Source organism: Canis lupus, chromosome 1 (genome assembly GCF_011100685.1).
Source record: "Canis lupus familiaris isolate Mischka breed German Shepherd chromosome 1, alternate assembly UU_Cfam_GSD_1.0, whole genome shotgun sequence".
NCBI classification, from domain to species: Eukaryota; Metazoa; Chordata; class Mammalia; order Carnivora; family Canidae; genus Canis; species Canis lupus.
In genome coordinates this window covers 12,776,487-12,800,059 of record NC_049222.1, presented here as the reverse complement: position 1 = coordinate 12,800,059, position 23,573 = coordinate 12,776,487, and the positions used below count along the sequence as shown (strand labels likewise).

General features: G+C 36.4%; 1 long non-coding RNA gene across 1 annotated transcript in view; it reads left to right on the top strand.

The window, feature by feature from the left end:
• LOC119870704 overlaps positions 1 to 10,861 on the top strand; it is a 50,008-nt gene extending 39,147 nt beyond the window's left edge. The window contains exon 3 of the long non-coding RNA XR_005353359.1: positions 10,023 to 10,861. This is a non-coding gene — a long non-coding RNA (uncharacterized LOC119870704). The remainder of the gene's footprint in view (positions 1 to 10,022) is intronic.
• Positions 10,862 to 23,573: the final 12,712 nt, after the last annotated feature.

Here is a 23,573-nt window from a genome sequence, read left to right as displayed (position 1 = left end):
TAATCACTTTCAAAGGGAGTAATCCTGACCATCCTGTCATAGATGGAATGAGGCTGATACCCAGGGGCTGCCTCTACATTGAGGCTTCTCTCTTTGACAAATGCCCAGTTGACAGAGTCATCAGTCAAAGAAGTCATTAGTGCTCTGTGGAGGCATAAAGACAGAGACTGTACCATACATAGTTTCCTGGATCACTTCCAACGCAGACTGTTGCTTTGTGTTCACACAAAGGATGCATTGTCCAATATGAAAAGCAAGAAGAATGTTTTTGTTTTTGTTTTTGTTTTTTAGAGAGAGAGAGAGAGAGAGAGAGAGCATGCACACACACATATGGGGGGGGGGGGGCAGAGGTACCAAGTGTTTTGAATCCATTCACTTAGTCTGAAGACATTTAATTTGTCAGGCTGGTCTGAAATTTTCAGGGTTTATTAATGCCCTTGCACATGGGATTGTGATACCGTCACAGTCAGGGATGTTGCGACTGATGATTCTGATTTGCTAACCAGCAAGATGTCATGTATATAGTGAAAGCTTTGGACATAAGCTTTGAACATCAGAGTTAGAGGCATTCATACTAGATGCTGACCAACCATCAATTGCAAATGATGCAAAGGAGGATTTAGGGAAATGATTTATATGTTGTGTTTTCCCAGGCTCTTCTTGATCTGAAGACTCTCCCTTAACATTTACGTGCTGGGGAAGAATATGCATATACATCAATTCTTACCCTACTTTTAAGTGGAGAAATAACATTACATTTAATTGGCCCAAACCATCCCACCACAAGGTCACGTTAGCTTCTCTTCCCCATCTCACTCAAACCCTATTAGTTAAATATGGGTGTCTTTTTCTTCCATGGTCTGGAGAAGATTGTGATTTGGGCACACATATCTATCAAAGCCATAAGAGTTTGATTCTCTTCCCCCTCAAATCGCCCAGCATAGTTAGAAGGAGATATATGGCTTTTGATCTCTCTTAGAGTAATGGAGATATTAGCCCCTCCTTTAGACAGCTTTATTCCACTTAAAATAGCTTAGATAATGGTGAATGGCGTGGGAGGCATTAGGGACACATAGAAAGTGGCACCACTTCATCAAACAAGCCTTCCCATTTTGTTTTGAGCCTCATGGTGGCAACTCATGGTCAACCAAACAAACTTCCAGTAGGCTTGCCTAGTGCTTTATATTGGGCAGTAAGAGCTGCCTAGCTGATCCTATCTCTTTTGGACTTAGAAACCTCTTAAAAGTCCTTTGTGCCTTCTGGCTAAGTTGGTCTTGGATCACATAGGGTGACTTTTTTTGAGGAGTCCTCCTTAATCCAAAGCGTCTCTTGTCCCCATTATGAAGATAGCATTGCTTAAATTCTCTCTGCAAGTGAGAGAAATTTTCCAGGATGTGAAAGATAATTTCAATAATTTATCTAAATTTTTTGTGTGTCTATTTCTATTTTATAATGGGTTGCCTTTATCAGTACTGAAAACTCAATCTGGAGTAGTAAGAGTTTTTGAATATTAATTAGTGCCTCGGCAACGTTTCCCACAAAAGTTTGTCTGTCTCAGGAAGTCTTCTAGATAGGGGACAAAACTCCCTTACAGCAAGACCTGCTGCCAAAAGCTTTGAGACTGTTTACTGTCTTCTCTGAATATATCTAAGATTGCTATGATAGACATCATAGATACAGGAGCTATAAGACAACCCAGCTATTTCTATTCCATTCCATTCCATTCCAATATTTCCAGATGTTATGTGCATCTCCTACTGATTTCACTAGTGACCCATACAGACTTCTGATGATTTACTTGATTTATGCTCATAATTGTGAAAATTTTTTTCCATTTTATGCTTGGTGTGGAAGCATATCTTTGTAACTATTGTCCAAAAGGAAGAAGAACCTTCTGCCAATCTAGGACATCTCTTAAGATTAGTTATTACAACTGCTGATGAGATAACACTTTTTCCCTGGCTGCCAGAGGGCGTAAGTACTTCGCATCAATTCACATATTCTCAGGAAATTTAAACCAGATAGCAGGTCTCTGAATTTTGCATGGGTTTATTAGCCAACGGTGCAGATTAGCTAGGAAGTTCTTCACCCAGAGGGGTGTTAACCATACTTTGGGCAGCCCTCTTGTACTCTGTAACCACCTCCCTAGTTAGTACCCCTCATTTAATTGGCAATAAAGTAAAAATAAAAAATAAATAAAAAAAAAAACGTTTACTTACCACTAGACTACACAATTTTGTCAAAATGTTTAGTACTGATTCCCAGGGACTTCCCTTAGATCTTATTAATTGGCCCACAAGACCCTCATATTTCCTTTTTTAAAAAGCCTTGTCTCTTAATATCCCATTTTCATCATTAAATCTGTCCAGAAAATTGAACAGTGTATGATTTTATTCCTTTGAGCACACAGTATTCTCTACTTTCATGGATGCTGATAGGAGACACAAAACCCAGGTCAGAGAAGAATGACTCACAGCCGTAACAGTAGCGAGTATCAGCATGTTTGTGCCAATTCCTTGAGCCCAAGTTCACATGGCAAATAAGACAAGGACCAGAGGATGCTTGCACAAAAATACATTACAGGAGAAGAACTCAGGTTCAGGATTTCACATCTTTTATAAATAGCATAAGCATGACTGCCCTTAGCTCTGGAAGGGAGAGATTATCTTTTATGATACTAGAGTGTAAGAATATCTACCTTTTGCTATAGAAGGGCATAGTCAGTCTGTTTCCAAAGACTGTTTGCTGTCCAAACAACCTTGTAAAAATAGTCTGGAACAAAGAGCAGTCAGTGCATTGCAAGACTTGCAGCAATGTAGAAGACCCATGAAGAACTGCCTTCCAACATTCAATAATTCAATTAAGAACCAATTCAAGTGAATTTGGTAAGACTAAATTATGTTTCTGATGGAAGTAATCAGCAGATTTAAGTCCTCCTTTTAACAAAATGTATGTTTGATCACCTTACATTGTCTCCTACCAGCTTCTAGGCTTCCACAGTAGCTCAAATCCTTTTTTGGTTCCATAGACACATTTTGTCTCCAGATTCACCAGCTTCCACTTGGGGTCCACAACTCTTGCAGAAGGGTGTTTGAGAGCCTGGAGTTTTTAAAATTTGAGTTTGAATGGCCCCAGTATTGGGGGAACTTTTAATGGTAAAATATCAAATTTTAGAAATCTACATAGCAAAGGCAGGCTGTATGTGCTCACTAATAACACTTCAAAAGTCAAGGAAATGGAATACTTGGTTTATATGCAAATGATAGTGGAAAAAGAACATTTTATAAAAAACACTGTCTAGTTCATACTGTCGCATATACATAAAGTAACTCTTCTAATTGGTTAATCAGATTGTATTCTCTGTGAAAATCTGTTCCACTAAAATGATGATATATGACAGGAAATGTCTCTTTAAGATGCTTATGCTTAATATGACTCAAAGCCTTAAATCCTCAATTTGAGAGAGAACAGTATAGTTAGGCCTCATGCCCCATTTCCTCTTTCATTAATTTTTGCTAAAGGGGGTTTCTGACATGAAGGAGAGAAGTCCTAGGGCTGTGTACAATGCTTTGCCCATATTGTAATACAAAGCTGCCAGATGCTTCTCCTCCAAAGCAGGGGATGAAGGTCAATGGTAAGAGTGCTTGTTGTGAAGCATTTTTACTGACTGCATTATACCTGCCATGTCAGCAGTACCCAGACTCACCTCTGAGGTTCAGCAGAGGGAGGATAAAAAAGAAGAATTTCAGGTGGTAATTTAGTGCAAAAGAACAGCACTCAGGGAATAATGGTGGTGCTGAGAACTTTTTGTGCCCTTATAAAAGGTCATTGCATGAGGAGTATATGTTTCTTTCTCTTTATCTCTTTCTTTCTCTCTCTTTTTCGATATTCCTCTAGAAGGAATAAAAGGTGTGTTTTAGATGCAAGATACATTTTTCTCCTTTTATTATTATTTTTGACACCTCTGAATATCCTATATTCTCTTTAGCTAATTCAGGAAACTTGATTCCTTGATGTTAAAGAAATATAGAGAATGTGTGTGTGTATTTGTGTGTGTGTGTGTGTTGTGTGTGAGTCTATGTATGAATACATGTGTGTTTTTATGGATAAATCTGTATGTGTAGTTGTGATTGAAATTTTGGAAGCCCTTGGGACTTTGATTTATCAGCATTTTTTGTTTACAGTGATTGGAATTCTGGTAATTATATTTCTTTCTTTTTTTTTTTTTTTTTTTTTTTGTTGCATGGCTCTGGAATCTTCTTTGACCTTCATTGCCCTGCTCTCTGTGGTTTTATGGCCTGGATTTTGCTGAGATTGAGAGAATGGACATAAATTATGAAGGAGAGGATGTGCTTGGAGCTAGAGAACCAATTAAAGCAAATTTAGTAAGATTAAATAATGCTTGAGGTAGAGGAACATTTACTTAATTAATATACAACTATACTGAACATACCATATATAATCTTCATTGACTAAGTTCTTTAAAATCTGTCTTTCTGTATATTTGTGTGACTGCACAAATGGCATAATAAGACTAGATACTTTATTGGTATAAATGCTCACTGTCATCTCATGTGCATAACATAACCACTAAATTATGGAAGGCTGCAATGACAGGGCACACCACAGGAGTCTGAACCAGGATTGGGCCCAGGAACTGAGCCAAAGGATTATTAAGAAGGACAAAAGTCCAGCAAAATCCAGAGATGGAAGTCAGGTAAAAGAAGCAGGCTTAGAAAATAGATGTTAGACTGCCAAGCTGAGTTCTTAGCACATAAAGAGAAATGGGGGCTGAGCACAGGCATCAAGCAGGGTTCAAGCTTGAGCTTTGCTCAAAAAATGGAGCAAAGAACAACAAAGCCTTTTTGTTTTGTATTTTTATAAAGACTAAACTAATCTACTTTCCAGGGTGAGGAGTCCATGCAAATGAAGGAGTTCTCTGAGTATTTCTTTGAATAAAAAAAATAAATTAAATCATGGTTTTCAAAGTGTTACAAAGAGGCTATCACAGTTTTTATGCTATTTAAGTTTTCAAAACTGGAACTCATTCACAGCTGCTTAAGTCCCATCATTTATGGGTAAAGAACATATTTTCAGGTAGGGTCTGACATATCAAGGCTACCAAATGTTCTTGGTGGTTTATGCTTTTCAACTATTAGAACCAGTTATGAAGAAATGCAGCGCTTAATTTTGTTGTTGCCCATACAGCTATAAATAAAAAAGAATTACAAGAAAAACTAAATAAAACAGGAAGCATATTTAGACCATGTGGCAGGTTGGGTTTTTTAATTACGGTTCTGAGATGTTAGGGATCAGTTCCTTTGAAAAGAAGAAAAGAAAGCAATATTTGTAAAGAAACTTCCATAGGATTAGTATGTCTTCACATGAGGTGGCTCTCTACAGCTAAGGCACACACTCATGTTGCTGTCTGTTGACCAGGTAACCCACAGATAGGTTGCAAGTCCTAACCTACTAATTATAAGATAAAACCCAATAAAAACATATGAACAGATACTTCACAAATGAAAAATGCAAGAATGTCCAGTAATAACGATTATATTCATTATTATAAGAGAGAATATAATATTTGCATACATCATTATTCATTAAGAAAATGTAAATTCAAACCACACACACACAAATCACTATATAGCTCCCTAGATGACTAATACTACAAAATAATGACATTTTCCAAGAGCTGGAGAAAATGTGGCTGAGAAAGAATGTTCGTATATGGCTAATGAGATTTGTAATGCTACAACTATTTTGGAAAAGTTTGACAGTTACATGGAAAGTTAAAAAACAAGACTACCATATAGTCCAACAATCCTACTTTTTAGTGCTTACCCAAGAGAAATAAAAATGTAGCAACACATATATATGTGTAAATGTTTGTAGTTGCTTTGTTTGTAGTAGCCTAATACTAGAGCTCTGTAAACATCACCCAAATTTGTCAAGAGATGAATGGAATATGAATCATCAATGTAAAGAGGCAAAAATTGATGCATATAGTTTCAAAAACATGATGCTGAGCCAAGTGAAAGAATACGTATTGTGTGATTCCATTTATATGGAACTCCAGAAAAATCTATAGTGACAAATCTGACCAATGCTTTCTTGAAGTTGAGGATTAAAAAAGAAATTGACTAGAAAGGAGTATAGGACAATACTCTGAGCAAAAGGAAATCTTCTATTGCATGATTTTGTTAATAAAAACATTTGTTTTGGTTATAGTTTATCAAACTGTGTAGATAAAACAGGTATTTTATGTAAATTATTCTTTAATAAATTTATTTGAAATAATCTTATTTGGTATTTTTAACATCTTTACTGAGATACTATTCACATACTATAATTTCCACATATTTAAAATGTACAATTCAGTGGTTTTTAAGTATATAATGGAGTTACACCATTATATCCACAGTCTGAGTGTAGAATATTTTCATCATCTTAAAATACTCATTAGTAGTTTTTTCTGTTACCTATTTTTTATTTTCTCAAAATATAGAATAAAAATATGTATTAATAAAGTAAGTTCATATTTACATTATTTTACAAACACATATGCCACTAAAATTATTAGTAAATGTAAAGGCTACGTGATATTGAAGTTTATGAATGTGTCATACCTTATTTAAACATTCTCCCATTATAGGCCATGTAGATTATTTCTTTGAAGGCCTTTGAGAAAAGCGAACTATAAAGATATAGAACATATTAGTAGCTTTTTGTTTAAATGAGGATATTTATGTTTTTCATCATATTATTAATCTAGAAAAATCCCAAAGATCAATAATGAATAATAAAGAAGAGTAATGAATAATAATGAAGAGTAAATATGCTTACAGACTGAGAACTATTCAGATTTTAAATTAGTACAACTTTTAGTATTAAACTTGTGATTAGGGCAGCCCCAGTGGCTCAACGGTTTGGCGCCACCCTCAGCCCAGGGCCTGATCCTGGAGACCTGGGATCGAGTCCCACTTCGGGCTCCCTGCAAGGAGCCTGCTTTTCCCTCTTCCTGTGTCTCTGCCTCTCTCTCTCTCTCTCTCTGTGTCTCTCATGAATAAATAAATAAAATCTTAAAAAAAAAGCTATAAACTAAAAAAATAAACTTGTGATTAGCAAGATTTGGTTAGGTTGGAGATCTTAGGGAGAACTATTTAAGAGTAGAAGTCAAAGAAAACTATGGATTTTTTTGAATCATTAGTTCAAAGGTAAGAAAACTATGGATTTTTTTGAATCATTAGTTCAAAGGTTATTTTGAACTAGAAAAAAATTACAGCAAAAAAGTCCGTAGAAGTTATGTCATTTGCACTCCAAGGAATCAATGCATTTCTTCAACATATTTCCCTGTGGTAAGAGATGGGAGGTGCACAACACCAAAAGAGTAAACAAGATTTCTTCCCTTCTTCCCTTGTCTGGTCCACAGTGTTTCAAGAGGAATACTCAGTGACTTTGGGAAGGGGTGTCATCTTACAGGACATCGTCCCAGCCACAAAGAAGGAAAGTTCTACATGCTGTTGAACTTGCCTTCAATAACGTGGTTTTCTGCTTGATCTCGATTTACTAGATTTTTTTTCACATAAACTTTTTTTTTTTTTTCTTTTGGCTAGTCAAGGAATTCTATGCCTGCTGCTATTGGCTCAACACTGTTTTATGACAGTATGAACCATAATGGGCAATTGCTATTCTCTCAGGATATGTGGATAAAAAAAATGATTTCTGTAATCAAAAGGTTGAAGGCGCGGGAAATTCTTTTTACTTAGAGGACTAGAGAGCCAGTCTGTAAGAAAATCAATTATTTTCAAATAAATGCAAGATAAAGCTTGGCATTGCTATCCCATTTGGAGAGATAAGTGAGGTTTGTCTTTAAAGCTACGCAGGTCACCCCTCTGTTCTAGAATTGTCCCACCAGAGGGATAAACATTCTTTAACTTATAATATTATTTGAGATGTCAATTGGATCAAACCTTTATGTATTAGGGTTTTTTTGTTTTGTTTTGTTTTGCAATTTTAATATGCTTTTTTATGTAGTTAGAAATAGGGCAGTAGATAATTTCTCTTGTTTAGTGATTAGTATTTATCTCCTTGAAATATTAACACTTCCATCTACAGGACCATTCCAATCCTGTTTAATTTTGTGTTACTGCCTATGAATATAAAAAGAAACATATGTTTAGGAACATATTATATATAGTCTCAATCTCTAAAGAATACTGCTTCTGGATTAGTTGATTCAAGACTCTTTTCTTTGTATAGGTTTTATTCCTGGTCCAGTGCCAGGCACATTTGTAAATATTGAACATAAGTAAGATTTCCCTAAAATATTTCTCTATGGTATCTAATACATTCTGAAACTAAGGTATGACATGTAATAATTTAGTCCTTTTCCAAATCCCTACGGCCCTATGGGGAAAAAGGATAGTATTCTTGGAATAGTATTCTGGGAATGCTGTTTGAAAAAAGATTAGTAAAACCCATGGTATAGATATTACCTTTAACAATGAGATCAGTTTGGAGATTTGTTGATATATAGTCAGAAAAAAAATATCCTCACCCCCTTGAAAGAAGATCTCTGAAACCTGCCCAATTCACACAGACTTTAGGAAGGTTTTCATTAATGAGAATTAGTGGTTTTTGTTTTCTTTGGGAAAACTGAATGCTGACTGCATGAAATAAATAACATGCTATTAGGGGCCTTCTAGATGTAACTTCTACAGATTTAGGGACTTCAGGGATTCTCTTGTTAGAGTCATTTGTCTTTGATCTCTGATGCATTTTTTTCTGTACCTTCCTCAGATTACTTCATGTGCTCTTCCTGAGGATTTCTCAGATTTCAACAGGCATTGTCTGTGACAACTAGGAGATTTAAATAAAATGTGCATTTGCACTGGACTTGGGGAGGGGTTCAGATTGAAATTCAGTAGATCTAGACTGGACACTGGGGCTCCAATTTGCATTTTTAATAAGCAACTCTTCTAATTCTGACCAAGGTGGTTAAAGGCTACTTTTGAGAAGCAGAGTTTTGGCTTATGTTGGATCTTTCCAATTAGATTGTTGGGTTCTTGAGAGTTCTGTATAAAGAACTCAGGCAGGGGATCCCTGGGTGGCTCAGCGGTTTGGCGCCTGCCTTTGGCCCAGGGCGTGATCCTGGAGTCCCGGGATCAAGTCCCACACCGGGCTCCCGGCATGGAGTCTGCTTCTCCCTCCTCCTGTGTCTCTGCCTCTCTCTCTCTCTCTCTGTGTATCATGAATAAATAAATAAATCTTAAGAAAAAAAAAAAGAACTCAGGCACTGTGCATGGTTGGCATTGAGAATACATTTCTTAAATAAATTACTGCTGAATCTAACTTTGCCAATAGCTTCATTTGGTGCCTATTCATGCACTGTGGAGTCCTTTTAGTTGAATATCTTTGTCTGTCCTTCCTTCTTCTATATTTTTTCCTATTCGTATCTTTATTCTTTCCCCATCTGTATCAAGCTATTTATTTATTTTTCTTTCTTCTTTATTTTCTTATATTTTCTCCTCTCTGTATTCCTACAGCATGAACTCATTTTACCTGGGCTAGTCTTTTAAATGATAATCTCTTTCATGGATTCCCAGCTTCAAACTAGATTCTTAGAAATGCTTATTTTTAATTGGTTATCAGTTGCAGCATGGGTTTAATTGTTGCTTCAAATGGAAAACACAGCATGTGCTTCTGCCCAGCACTTGTTCAGAATTACATCACTATTTTGGTGGGTAAAGTGATAAAAATAAACCCTTTCTGTGCTGTATTTCTCTGGGATATTTGTTGTTGTCTGGATATTTGTTGGTGTTAATTGAAATGTGGAGTAAAGGCCCCAAACTTACAAAAATAAGCAAAAAGTAGTATAAGAACAAAATGTGTATAATTTCAAAAATGTGTATAATGTACCTACAGATAGATGGATTGGGCATTAAAAACACATAAGAACTTAAAATTAAAAAAAAAAGAACTTAAAATTAGTGATTTCAGTTTTTTTTTTTTTTCAGGACTATATTTTGAGAATGAAAAGTATTTGATTCATCTGAAAAGTTGAACTTTTCTTCAAGTCTTCTGTGAACAAGAGTTACTTTCCAGCAGTTTCCCATTGAAATGAGCTAAAACGCTGATCCAATGCTATGCCTTTTTGGAGTGATTTTTGAAAACTGAGAAACTTTAGAAATAATAACTTATTCTATAGCCAAGTTCTATATGGTTATTGTAAATTTATCACTCAGGAGTCACTCTGTTTTCTATGTCATCTTCAAGTTCAGAGCAGTTACTTAGGGAGATGGCTTCTGTCTGATAGATAAGATGCAAAATACTGTAACGCCTATTGTAAATTAAATGGGAGGACAAAGGTAAATTGAATACCCTAGAAATGTGATTAGTTTGTCCATTTAGAAGTTCGTGGATTAGCTCTGGAGGCTCAGGTATTGAATGTAGGTTTTCAAGAATAAGAATGAATTACAATACACTTGATGCAAGTTAAAATAATTATGAACAATGGCATATCATGATAAAGTGAGAAAGCATTGCCCATGAGCTATCTTCTGAAAATACAGCAATACAGTTAATTTAATAGATTTAATTTTTCCACTATCTTAAGAAAAAGTAAAATTCAATAGAATATTATTTTTAACCTATAAAGAAAAATTAAGCGCAGAATTTAATTCATATTTCTCTGAGCTCATGTGAAATGCCCAGTTATGAGAAATAGGAACTCCGTTCTCAAATGCTTTTAAGAAAAAAGATGGATATTTATTTGTATTATAAATTGTAGATATTATCCTTGAATTCATGCAAAACTTTACAAAATGTTCTTTTTGAGGTCTGTAAATATTGATGTTATTTGTAGTTAAAATTAAATAAATTGAGAAATGGTCATTGCTGGATGTTCAATCTTTTAGAACCCCGAAGCTAGACAATTTTGTGAGGAATGTTCTAAAACATCCAAATAATATAATAAATAAATCAATAGGATTTGAATCAGTCATTACACAGATTTGGATGAACATGTAAAATGTGAAAAAGCGAACACCTTTGGCTCTCAAGTTTTGGATGGCTTGCCATTGTTTTCAAGATGACGTCCTAAACTTTTGACAAGACTTTCAAGAAATTTCAATAGCTAAGGGGCATCTGAATGACTCAGTCAGTTGACATGGTTTTGGCTCAGATCATGATCTTATGGATAATGGGATTGAACCACATAGGCTCTGTACTTAGCAGGGAGTTTGCTTGAAGATTCTCTCCTTCTGCCCCCCCTCCCCCACTTGTACGCACATACACTCTCTCTCTTCTCTTTAAAATAAAATAAATAAATAAAAAAGGGAATTTCATCAACTTATACAAAATGTTCATAGTTCTTTATTTTTTGTTACCCCACTCAAACTAGAAACAACCCAAATGTCTGTCAACAGGTGAAAGGATAAACAAATTATGATTAAGAAACCACATAGATGTGTCAAAAATAATTATATTAAGCAAAATATAGAAGAATTCAGAAAAAAGAGTATGCACTGAGTAATTCTAAACGTATAAGTCTATAGTCTCAGTGAATAGATCAGTGATTGTCTTGGGACAATTCAGTGGAACATTTGGGGAGCAGTGGGAAGAAGGAAATATAAAAGAACACAAGAAATTGAGATGATGGCTTATAGGTCATGTACACTGATGAAACTTATCAAATTATATACTTTAAATACATGCAGTTTATGGCACATCAATTATACCTCAACAAGTTATTAGAACAAAAATTTACTCTTTATCATATACCCTATTAGGAAATTTTGTGTCTAATCTTTAATTTGTATGAATATTACTGAAACGTATGCACTAGCATGTTCATTTTTAAAGTAAAGAAATAAGCTCATACAGATTGCATGACCCACAGAAGGTCACACAACAAACCAATTGTGAATTTGGAGTCAAACTCATGCTTTATAGCTTCCAGCCAGAATTCCACTGTGTGGTTGTCTGGTTCCCAGTTTGAGCACCATCTCCTCCTTTGCAGGCTGTTCCTCCCACCTTTTGATTCTTCCCAGCCCAGACCTCAGGTATCCTCCTGCAGAGACAAGCCATTGCAAGTACACTTGGTCCCAAAATTTGTGAGCCTAACCCAGTGTAGTTTTACACTACTGGTCTGCTATGCAGAAATAGATAATTGAGTACTTCTAAATCTAAAGGATAATGACTTTCATACTAGATGGGTTTCCCCTGGATTACCATTGCCTGAATACTAATATCAATTTGAAGACATTAGTTCCTGGCTGGGATAAGATATTGGCTTTATAGGAGAGAGAACACATTAACAAGGAGAAGCCTCTAATTGAAGGGACGAGTCTATTACTTTTCCATTCTCCCCAGTGACATGTGCCCGGGTGAGTGTGCTCTGCTGGGCACGGGGTGTATGTCTCTATTCTTGTGGACTTGCTCCTCTACTGTTTTACTCTGTTAGTTGGCTAGAACTGCAGTAACAAAGAACCACAAACAAGTGGGCTAAACAATAGAATTTTTTATTTTTTATTTTTATGGTTCTGGAGGCTAGAAATCCAATGTGTTGTTGGAGTTGGTTCTTTCTGAGGGCTGTGAGGGAAAGCTCTGTTCCAGACCTCTCTTCATGGCTTGTAGGTGACTGTCTTCACCTTGGGTCTTCATATCATCTTTTCTTTGTATGTTTTTGTGTTCAAATTTCCTCTTATAAGGATTCTGGTCAGACTGGATTAGGGCCTACCTTAAAGACATCATTTTCATTATCTCTGCCAAGATCCTATGTCCATATATGATCATGGTCACATTCTAGGGCACTGGGGGTGGTTCAGACTTCAACATGCAAATTGGAGATGGAGGACACAATTTAGCTTACACTGTCTATTTTTCCTTTCTTTCTTCTTCTTTTTTTAATTGTACAAACATTACAAAGTATACTCTGTTGCAAGATAGCCTACATTTGAGGGGCATTTTTTTTTCAATAGGAATTTTAAGGAATACCAGATGTCAAACAACTAGGGACATGGAGGTGAATGGAATATTCTATTCCTATTTTCTAAAAGTAGAAAGATACTTTTCCATGGGAAGCTGTATTATACTCACATCATTGGACAGTCCTGCCTGTACTAACACCAAACTCAAAAGAAAAGCCATCAGTGTCAAGGAGCCAAATTAAAGCTTCCCAGATCTAGTATTAAGTCCGATTGGAAATGTTTAGGGCTTCCAGCATAAGTGATGAAGCACATGTATGTCCTTATCCCTTGGAGAGGTGGAGGACAGGGTCTAGACATTGATTCCCTTTGGCCCTAACCAAATTGGAACTCTAACATTCTTGGACTCAAGCAAACAGAGACCTGCCCTACAAGCAAGGACACATTTACTGTAGAGCATAAGGACCTCTCTCTTATGTAATCTATCCCTTAACCTCACCTCATTATTGACACTGTTTAGGCTTTGGGTTGCCCTCTATCCTTACAAAAGTGACTAAGTAGGACTATCATGAAGGTTTGTGGTGTGCACAGCTGCCAACTGTAGAAAGTATCTTTTGAAAGAAACATTAAGAGCAAGGGAAGAGTTTGTATGGTGATATATTTAGGTAAGAGGAAAGAAAAAAATTAACTTCTCAAATCATTTCTCTTTGATAGCAGGGATGCAGTAGATTTTTCTATAACCTGGGACTGTATGCAAGTCCATTTGCTTCTCTTTGTACTCTAATTTGTTTTGGAGACGCAAATGATTTGGGCAGAATTCCCATTAATCGAACAATTGAATGTGGCTGCCAAGGCAGGTTGGAAATCCAGAAAATTACATATTACTCTTATAGAAGTCCAGACATGATGTGATGGAAACATGTTACTGATTATTTACCTTGGCAATGAAACAGATATTAAATACTAGAGTTGCTTTTAGTGAACATGGTTTCATTTTAATGGAAATATTTAATATAATTTAATTACATTTTAAAGAATGGATAATATTTCAGCCAGATTAAAATTTTTATTAGATTTTGATACAAGTTAATATAATTTGTTTTGTCTTTTATTTTAAATATATAATTTAAGAAAATATTTTGAAGATATCAAATGATTATTTACTTTTTAAGAATTTATTTACAGTTTTCTGAAAAATAAATAAGCATAACATTTTAATTTTTGATCCTTTCGATCAGTGGTTAGCAAATTTCATCAGTAAAGTACCAGAGAATAACTTATTGTAGACTTCTGGGCCATGCCTTCCTTATTCCCAGCTATTCAGCTCTGCTGTCTTAGTTGGAAAAACAGCTACAGTTGATACATAAATGAGTAGGCTTCTCTGCTTCCAATAAAACTCAACTTATGAACACTGAAATTTGAATATCATACAATTTTCATGAAATATTCTTCTTTTGATTCTTTTCAGTCATTTAAAATAAAAAGTAGTTTAAGGGCTGTGTAAAAACAAATGTCATGGATCAGAGTTGATTGAACCCTTTCCTGGATCATTATTCTCAGTATAATATAAATTATATGAAAACATTGATTATTACAAGAAAATGAATGATTTTGTGGATTGATAAATCAATAAAAATAAACTTTATGGACTAAATATATAGTTGCTCATGAATTAACTTTGTCTTTCCTTTATTACTTGTCATAGCCAGCTCATCAACAGAACTAAGAAATGTACAAAGTAGATGCATTCAACTTCGATATTTTTTGAAATTTTTGTCAAACAGAAAACATAGCTGTATATGTTTTGTCCATATGAATGCTTATTTGTCAGGGTAAAAAGATAGAACATATTTTATTCAATAGTTTGTTGCTTACTTTATAATTTTTAAAGCTAACAGGCTTTTGAATAAAATATGTCCTGGATATTTTCTCTCCTTAAGTGCCGTTTTACTGTGTTCCCTGTTTGTCCTGACCTAGACCTAGTGATTCTCTTTCCAGCATTTCTTTCTTGGCCAACCCTGGCCTTTGTATCAGCCCATAGAATTTTTTTGTACTTCTGTAGCCTCTCTGATAGATTTCTCAAGACTGATTTCTCAGAGCCAAACTTCTTTTTTGCCTTGGTAGGAGTCAGTCTGTTGGTAAGGGTGGTAGAGATAAATGATGGGAAGGGGGGCTTGTCCTCTAAAATTCTCAGTTAAAGAGAGATATGAGAGAGGGGGGGCGGGGGAGAGAAAGTGCACAATCTCCCTTTTCTCTCCAGCTCTCTGTGCTTTAAACAATAAAGGCTTTCCTTTTACTCACACATGCCCACTGCTGGTCAGCAGGGTAGATCTGCTCCATGCTGACATTCAGGGACCTAGGCTCAGAAAGCAGTAATCCTGACAGTCATAGTTCCTAATGAAAATCCCTAAAAGCTCTTGCACTGACAGTTAAATGTGTCATCCTTTAAAGGTGCTCTCATATATAGCACAGAAGCAACCACATGGCTTGCCCACCCATGAGGGGCTAGGAAGATGGAAAGAATATTTTGAAAACAGCAGTAATAACTATAGCAGATATAAACAAACTAATAAGTACCTAACAGTTTTTTCCTTTCAGGATGTCTTAGTCTCCAGGGAGCCCCATCCTTGACTAGGTACAAACACGTGGTATCTTTACTGCTCTTCATAGTCTCCAAAGTTAGGGTGCTTCAGTTGTCTGCGAAATTTGTGTTGGCTGGAGGTTAACCAGGACTGTGAAATTTAAGAAGTGGAAGATATTTGAGGCATGTTGTTTTGTTCATTTTATCTCCTTTTTTGGGAGGAGGGAATGAATGGCATTAGCCATAAACATGGGTTTTTAAATTATGATTGGTCTTTAGTTTAATGTTGCTTATAAATATTTCATTTTTTATGTTATATAATTGAAAATTGTAGCAAAACGTATTTCTGGCTCTACTGAGGGCAGTGAAATTCCATCTGAGTATTTGCAGTATATCTTCAGATGTCTTAATTTAAACGTTATGATTTGCAAAGATTTTTAGTTTATTGCAGCTAATATGGTGTAGCTTTAATGTTTGCAGCTTGGGATTGATAATAACATAATTCATTTTTTGGTTTATTTATATTTAGGTATTAATTTATTTCTGCTAGTGAGACCCAGATGTGAACAAAATAGAGTTTTGTTGTTGTTTGCCTTTTGGTTTTGTTTTGTTTTAGTGAGTATTATTTCCTCGATAGCATTTGCTAGCATTATCGTAGCTAAGCATGGAGGTCAAAAGATGTTTTTGATAAAATAAAAAGTGAACAAAGAAACACTCATCACTTCACCCTTTTCTTGTAGGAAGGTGAGGAACACAAAGGTCATAGTGAAGGGGTAGGGAGTGTTGATAAAAAAATGCTCACATCTGCTACTGATACTGCCCTGTATCCATTATAGGTTTAGAAACTAATGAAGCACCCTACATACCTTACCTCAGTTAACCTTTACAGCAGCTCTGTGAAGTAGACATCTATGATATCCACTTCACGAGTGAGGAAGTGGAGGCCAGTGAGGCATACAGTTATCCATGGTCACAGATTACAAGAGTAGACACAGACCCAGATGTACCAGACCCCTGAGCTCTGTTTTTTCTGTCCTGTTATTTCCACTCTCAGCATTTCCAGTGATGTTTAACTGAGAAATCTATTTCCTCCCTGCCTGAAACTACAGAGTGAAATAATAAGCTCTACAAAGTGCTCTAGGAGCAGATTCTGGTGGGATAATTGCAAGACCAGTGTCATCAGGGACCCTGGGGCCTTGAGTGTACATTGTTCAAGCTGGTCACTAGCTAGATGACTAGTGCAATCACGGTGGTCAGCACTCCCCGAAGGAAGGATGCTGCTGCTGAGATGTGGATGTTGTGTTCCTGGCACAAAATGGGCTGTTCTGAAGACCAAGGATATGATCTCCTCCCAGTGACTCTCATCACCACAGAATGCAACCCAAGTATCATAGAGGCCTAGAAGATACGAAATTTGTTTTCAGACAGTAAGGTGGCCAAAGGAAACATAAAGTCTCACACATTTGTGGAGATGACACATAGGTTATCAGCAGCAGTGATACTATAACAAATGTCCAGGGAACAGGAAGTCAGTGCACGGACAGAAGTGGCAGGATGGGGCTCAGAACCAAGACTCACAGACAGGGAGCCCCCCAGGCAACACTGAGAGAACCTCCCTTACCCACCTGGAAGGGCTGACGCAGGTGTCAGAAGGACCAGAAGCAACAGTGAGATCTCGATTGGCCATGCATGCCTACCAAAGTACCAGCCCCACAGAAATAAGACGTGTGGTTCAACAGACCATACCACAGTATTTGGTCTTATGTAAATCTGTTTAATGAACAGCCAGAAAATGATTTGCTGTTAAGCAATGTTGCAGCAACTGTCACTGGCCTGCATTTGTGCCCTATTGGTTTATAGCATCGTCGCCTCACACCAGGCGAGCATCGGGGGTCTGCTCACTCAGAAGTGGTGGGGGTGGGCCATTCCCTCCTAGCAAATACAGAAAATTTGAAGACCTCGATCAGACATTTACATTGAGATATTTGGGTGAAACTGTGATGAAAGAAAAATAAAACCCCTCTTTTGTTCTTGATGAGAAGCTTTCTCTTCTGAAAATTGAAGGTGGGAGGGTAGTTAGGAAGTGAAGGACAAATACGGATTTTCTACAAAGTGGTGCTTATTTTACTGAGAACAGTTTTTTTCTTCTCTCACAAGATATGACAGATAAGAATGTTGACTTTCCTAGAGATGATTTTATAAAATGCCTAAGCAACATTTTTCTTACTCTGTGAATCATGTTTACTTCTGTGCAGAAATAGCTATGGAAGATTCCTGGCTCAGAATATTTATTTTCTGAGATGCTCAAATGGGGCAGGTTGCGAAGACCAGGTTGGATTATTCAAGGATGAAGATTCAATTTGCCCCCATGGCTTACACCTTTTCTTGCCTTTGTCCATTTCAATACTCATTAACACCTACACTAAAGAATAGGAAGACAAAAGGAGATAAAAGAAAATTCTTCACTTTAAGGTGTTAGTAATCTTTAGAGTTATTAATCTTTCATTAATAATAACTCTGATTAAAACCATGGCGAACTTTCCCCTTTGCAGGGAAGCTTATTTTTTTCCTCTTCTTATCAGACATATTTATATTTGACAATCACTTTCAGTTGGTTACTGCATCACAAAATTAAAATTGTTTTACAGGTTCATATATCTAATATTATTTATTAATAGGTACATCACACTGATCATTTGTGATCATATTATTTTTATGTGTGTTCCAGTTGGTGATTATTTTAGATATTTCTATTTTTCAAAAAAAATATTCCTTTTGGCTTGCATGCTTTGATATTCTTTTAACAATTACTGAAAATAATAACACCACTAGTTATTTGACACTGAAACAAAAGTAGAGCTAACCATTCAAAGAAAGATGTTGTGAGCCACAAATAGGTATGTTTTGATCTTAGTCTGAAGTATCTGGACTTGTAAGGAAGAGGTTCTTTTGTTCTTTTGGCTGAGTTTTATATTTCTGTGGATTAGGAGTTGCCTTTCTCAAATGCTTCTGCCCCTTACCCATTGCCCCTTCTAAATGTGCTATTCTCACTCTTCTAATTAAGTAACATGTGGTAGGAGTGGAATAAAATATGTTGCTGATGATGATTTGGCAAAAATAATTAATAATTTTAATGAATAGTTTTACTGCCAGTGCCAAACACTATGTTTTTTTGCAATGAATGCATTATTTAGTCCTCATGAGTGATATATGAGATTGGTATCATTATTGTTTGCATTTTATAGATGAGACAACTGAAGGTTAAGGAAGGTAATTAATCAAGCTGGTGAGTGGTGGGATCAGAATTTAAACCCAGGCAATGAGATGGCTGAGCACATGCTCTTAGCCACTGTGACAAAGAGCCTGAAATGTATACTGAAGATGGCCAAGGGCATCCTGTGTGGAAGCTGTGACCACAAGAATTAGAATGAGGCTAAGGTACCTAACTTTAATAAGATTGAACACTTTTGTAATAAGCACTGTAGCAGATAGCGTAGAGTCCAGGAATAGCAAAGACTCTAGAAGTATCTAAGCAACATTTTAAGGAGGTGATTCTCTGATTCTACGTGACTGGAGGAAGTAAAGTCTTCTTTGGACTAAATGTGTCTAAAGTGGAAAGTGACCTTTCTTCAGGTTACCAGATATTCATGGCCCTTTTGCAGAGAATATTTTCTTTCTGATTGCCTGTTTACCAAGCCATGTTTCATATTCAAATTCATTTCCAAACTGGATAAGCCTCAAAATAGAGAGTGAGTATACAGATCCCTGCTTTAGTATGAAAGTAAATTGACACCCTGGCTCATAGATGATCCTGTTATTCTTTATGGTGCCGACCACCCCAACGGAACGTATGAAACCAAATTTCTGGATCTAGGCAGAGGTGTTTAGGTTCTGATGCCTGGTGACTCAGTTACAATCCTTCCCATTTGCGAAACCTTGATCCCATAAAGGACCCTATCTCCTGGCTTTTGATGTTCCTGCAGGCTCTCGGTATGTGTTTCTACTCTTGCTTAAAAAATTAACAACAACAAAAAATGAGCACTTGGAATGTATGATTTTGGTTTAGATACTTGTTCCAGTGTTGAGTGGGGCTCTGGGGATCATCCAGTGTATCCCTAAGCCTGCTTTCTACCTCAAATTTCAATTTAAGTCTCCTATTGGAATGCCCTTTGCCGACTCTCTTGAAAAAGCTTAATCTTTTCCAACAGAGAAGCTGGCGATATTTTGGTCTAGATCAGATGATATTTTGGTCTAGAACAGTGATTCTCAAACTTGGCTATACATTAAAGTAATTCCAGGGAGCTTTTAACAATATTGATGCCCAGGTCACATCTCATTCCAATTCAATGCAATCTCTAGCGATAGAACCCAGTGTTTTCAAAACTCCTCAGGAATTCCAGTATTTGGCCAAGTGTGAGCAATACTGACCTTGAATGGATGGTAATATGTCTTAAGCTGAATGGTTATTAGTAATAGTTTTCCCTTCTTATATAGTAAAAATTTCAAATTAACCTTCATTATATATTATTTACTCTTATAAAGAGGTTGAAATGTGAAATAAACATAATAAAAAGAGAGCTTTAGTCAGAATTTCTCATTCTCATGTTTTTGTTTGTTTTGCTGTTTATTTATTATTTATTAAATTCATTTGCAAATTTGGTTTTGGAAAACAAATCTGAATAGGTCCATAGTAAAGTAAGGGACCTATTCTCTTTTATGGCTCTGGCATATTTGTTCTTTATAATTCTGAAAAAGCCATAATAGTGACACTCAGTACTACCCTAATGCAAATTTGTGCTGCCTTTTTATGACAATTTAGTGAAATGATAGAATGGTTCATGTATGCATGTTTATATACATATATTCCAGTTCTTTATTGCTCTGATGTGTTTTCTGTGTTTTTGATATGATTTTTATAAAATAATCAGGGATCCACTTTGCAAAGCTCTTAGGTAATAATGTTTACATCACTGTGTCGGTGAATGGTAGTAACTTTTAGAGTTATGTGAAAGGGAGGCTCTCTAAATAATGTGAGGATAAGTAATAACTATTTTGATTTTGTTTGTGTTTTGTTAGGGATTAAGATCTTTCTTGAAAAAAAATGTTGATGCACACTTTTGTAGGTCTCCTTCTCCTGCTCAATATAACAAACACACACATGCACATACATATGCACTCATACAGGCAGTCCTCCAGGACTGATTAAGAAGTCCAAGAAACTCACTCTGGTTGCATCCAGTTCACCTCCCACAGTGTCTCACTCTGGATCCTGAGAGCTCAACTCTGAAACACCTCCCCTCAGGGCTCACAGGAACTCTTCATGGGCTGAGCCATGGCCTTTCACACTCGGGTATTTCTTACTTCTCTGCCAGACTCAACAGCATCACCATCTCTGTCCTTGGTGTGGCCCAGACTGCTCTTTCCTGGCTCTTCTCTTCTCTTTCTCTTGTTCTGGACACATCATGGTCATCAGCATACCCCTCTTTCATGAAAGCTTTTATCCACCTAGTTGGATACAGAAAATTGCTACATACAAGACCTAATAGTTCCTTTAACCCCAATTACCTCCAAAGCTTCATGCCTGCATTTCCATCGACTTTCTGAAACCAACAGGTACAGAGCCTTTTCAGTCCTCTGTGAGCCACATGTGTCTGAGACTCATTTACTGAGTTGAGCATGAAGCATGTCATTTGCATTGACTAACCCTCTCTGTTGTCATGTGTGCAGGTTCCATTTGCCAGCATGTGGATGTATCAAAATGCAATGGAGAGGAGAGTAATGGGAAAAAATCATGATTCTAGCCCCATCTCCATTGCCAGCAGTATGTGATGGCACGGTTCTAACCCCTCTCCATTTCATGTATCTTATGTGAAAACTGGGGTTGATTCGTAAAATGGATAATTGTCATCTTGAACCTACTAATGTGATTTTAGAGAACTGGCGATTATTTTCCTTCTTTGAATTCATTCTTATATTTTCTACCCTATGTAGGCATCTCTCGTTTGTCTTTATAAACAAGTGGGTTCAGGGCAATCCTCCTGTTAGTTTAGCTGCTCCTCAAACTTCCTTTTGTGGCAACATAATTGGTTGAACCTCATACAGAAAGTCATACATGCCAAGAGTTCTTAGAAGTGTTTTGTTTATTTCCTTACTCGAAGAAAAGTGCTCACAAAATTGCCTTCTTTACTGGCTTACCTGGGAGATGCCCCTCATTATGACTGAACTGAGTTGGACCCATGAGGTTTTAGTCGGCTCTTCCAGAACTATTGCCTTTCTGCCAGACCGTCCACTGCCCTCTTACGCCTCTTTAATTTGCTAAAATGTTAGCAATTAGCACTGATGTACTTAACAAGGTGCCAAGCCAGCCACATCAGCCTTTATAAAAAGAGAAACCCAAATGCTGGAAGATCTTTATTTTTCAACTCTTTCACTTTCTTTTGCCAAAATTTGCCACAGGGATTTCTGACCAGCATCTTAAACTGCATGTGAAATTATGTAAGTACCCAGATATCCAGATAACAACTAGGAATTACATGTGTACCAGGAAGGAATAATTAATCTTGGAATTTAACAGTTATGCCATATCAGTGTTCCTCAAGTATTAAAAGGAACAAAAAGAATAATTTTATTACTCTGCAAGGAATACATGGCAATGTGCTTTTTATTCTGAAATGATTAAATAACTTCTGCTGATCCCCTTAGGCATGTGGTTACCGACTTCCTAATTATGAACATATTTCTCCCTGGCTAATAGCCAACTCACCACATGATATCCTTCTTCTTTATTTAATATTTAGTGAGCCTCAGTTATGTATAAAGCAATATATTTCTATGAAATTCTCTAGGGTTGCCCCTTTTTGGGCCAATCCCTTTGTTTTGTTTGCAGATCTGCACAGATACATGGTCTTTAAATTAAATGGCCTACACAGGGGCTTTGGGGCTTGCTATATTAAAGAGATCCTATTTTTTGTTTATTAATTGATAGTTTGGAGAGGAAAAAAAAGGCCATCTTGTATTAGGAGCAAAGGAGCTCAACTGTCATGCCTCAGGTGTTTACTAAACCTTAGCACTAATGGCCAAGCAGACAATATTATTTTAATGATTTCATAAACCGTGTTAATAAGGAATTCATTACCAAGTAAAACAACAAAACAAAAGAAATATTTCCTGCCTTTCAGTGGACTGACGTCGCTTTAGTGTGTGCTGTGGAGAGGAGGTCATTGAACAACAGGCTCATTGTTTTCAGACTCGACACAGAAATCTCTCCTCTGCTTTGTTGGTTTTACTGATATAAAAAAGATTAGCTTAGGAAGATTAAGTATTGGAGAAATATAGTAATTAAAAACATGATTATATTCCAGGAGAATACTGAAGAAAGATAAAATTGGCAAAATTCGCCAACAGTGTAATGGTAATGTAGAATTAAAGGAATTTATCAAGTAACTTTTCAAGGTAATAGTCTGGATCCCTGGATTAAATTTTTGTCTGTTTGTGCTCACCACTTTTCCTATATACTATAGGCTCAACTCCCATTGCTCAGCCCAGGCACATTGATACCCTGCCCCAATTGCAGAAAAAGTCTTGTTTCAGACGGCAAAGGCTCATATACTTGAGTGGGAAAGGTAAAAGATAATTCTGTTTGCCCAGTTTTACAGTTTATTTAGATAATAAGCCTCCATTCACAAATATAATCTCAGAATGATTGACATCAAGCTCTTAAAAAAAGGCAGAAGAAGAAGAAAAAAAACCAGAAGAAGGAAATAATACTTATTAAAATCTTGAAGGCTGTACACCCAAATCATTGATCTTGATCCTCCAAATCATGGCCATAGATCAAGCTGCACGTTAGGTCCTGAGTTGATCAGAGTCGCCCTCACTAGACTATGCTTTAACGTTATTCCCAGAGTTTTTATGGGAGAGCACCACATCTAGACGACAGCATCAACATCACAAATATACTTATCATAAAATTGTGTGGGCTCTGTCGTCCGTGTCCTCCCTTGTCTATATAAAGTCAGGAAAATCTCAGAGGAAAGTGCTCAGAGAACTCCTGGTTCTAA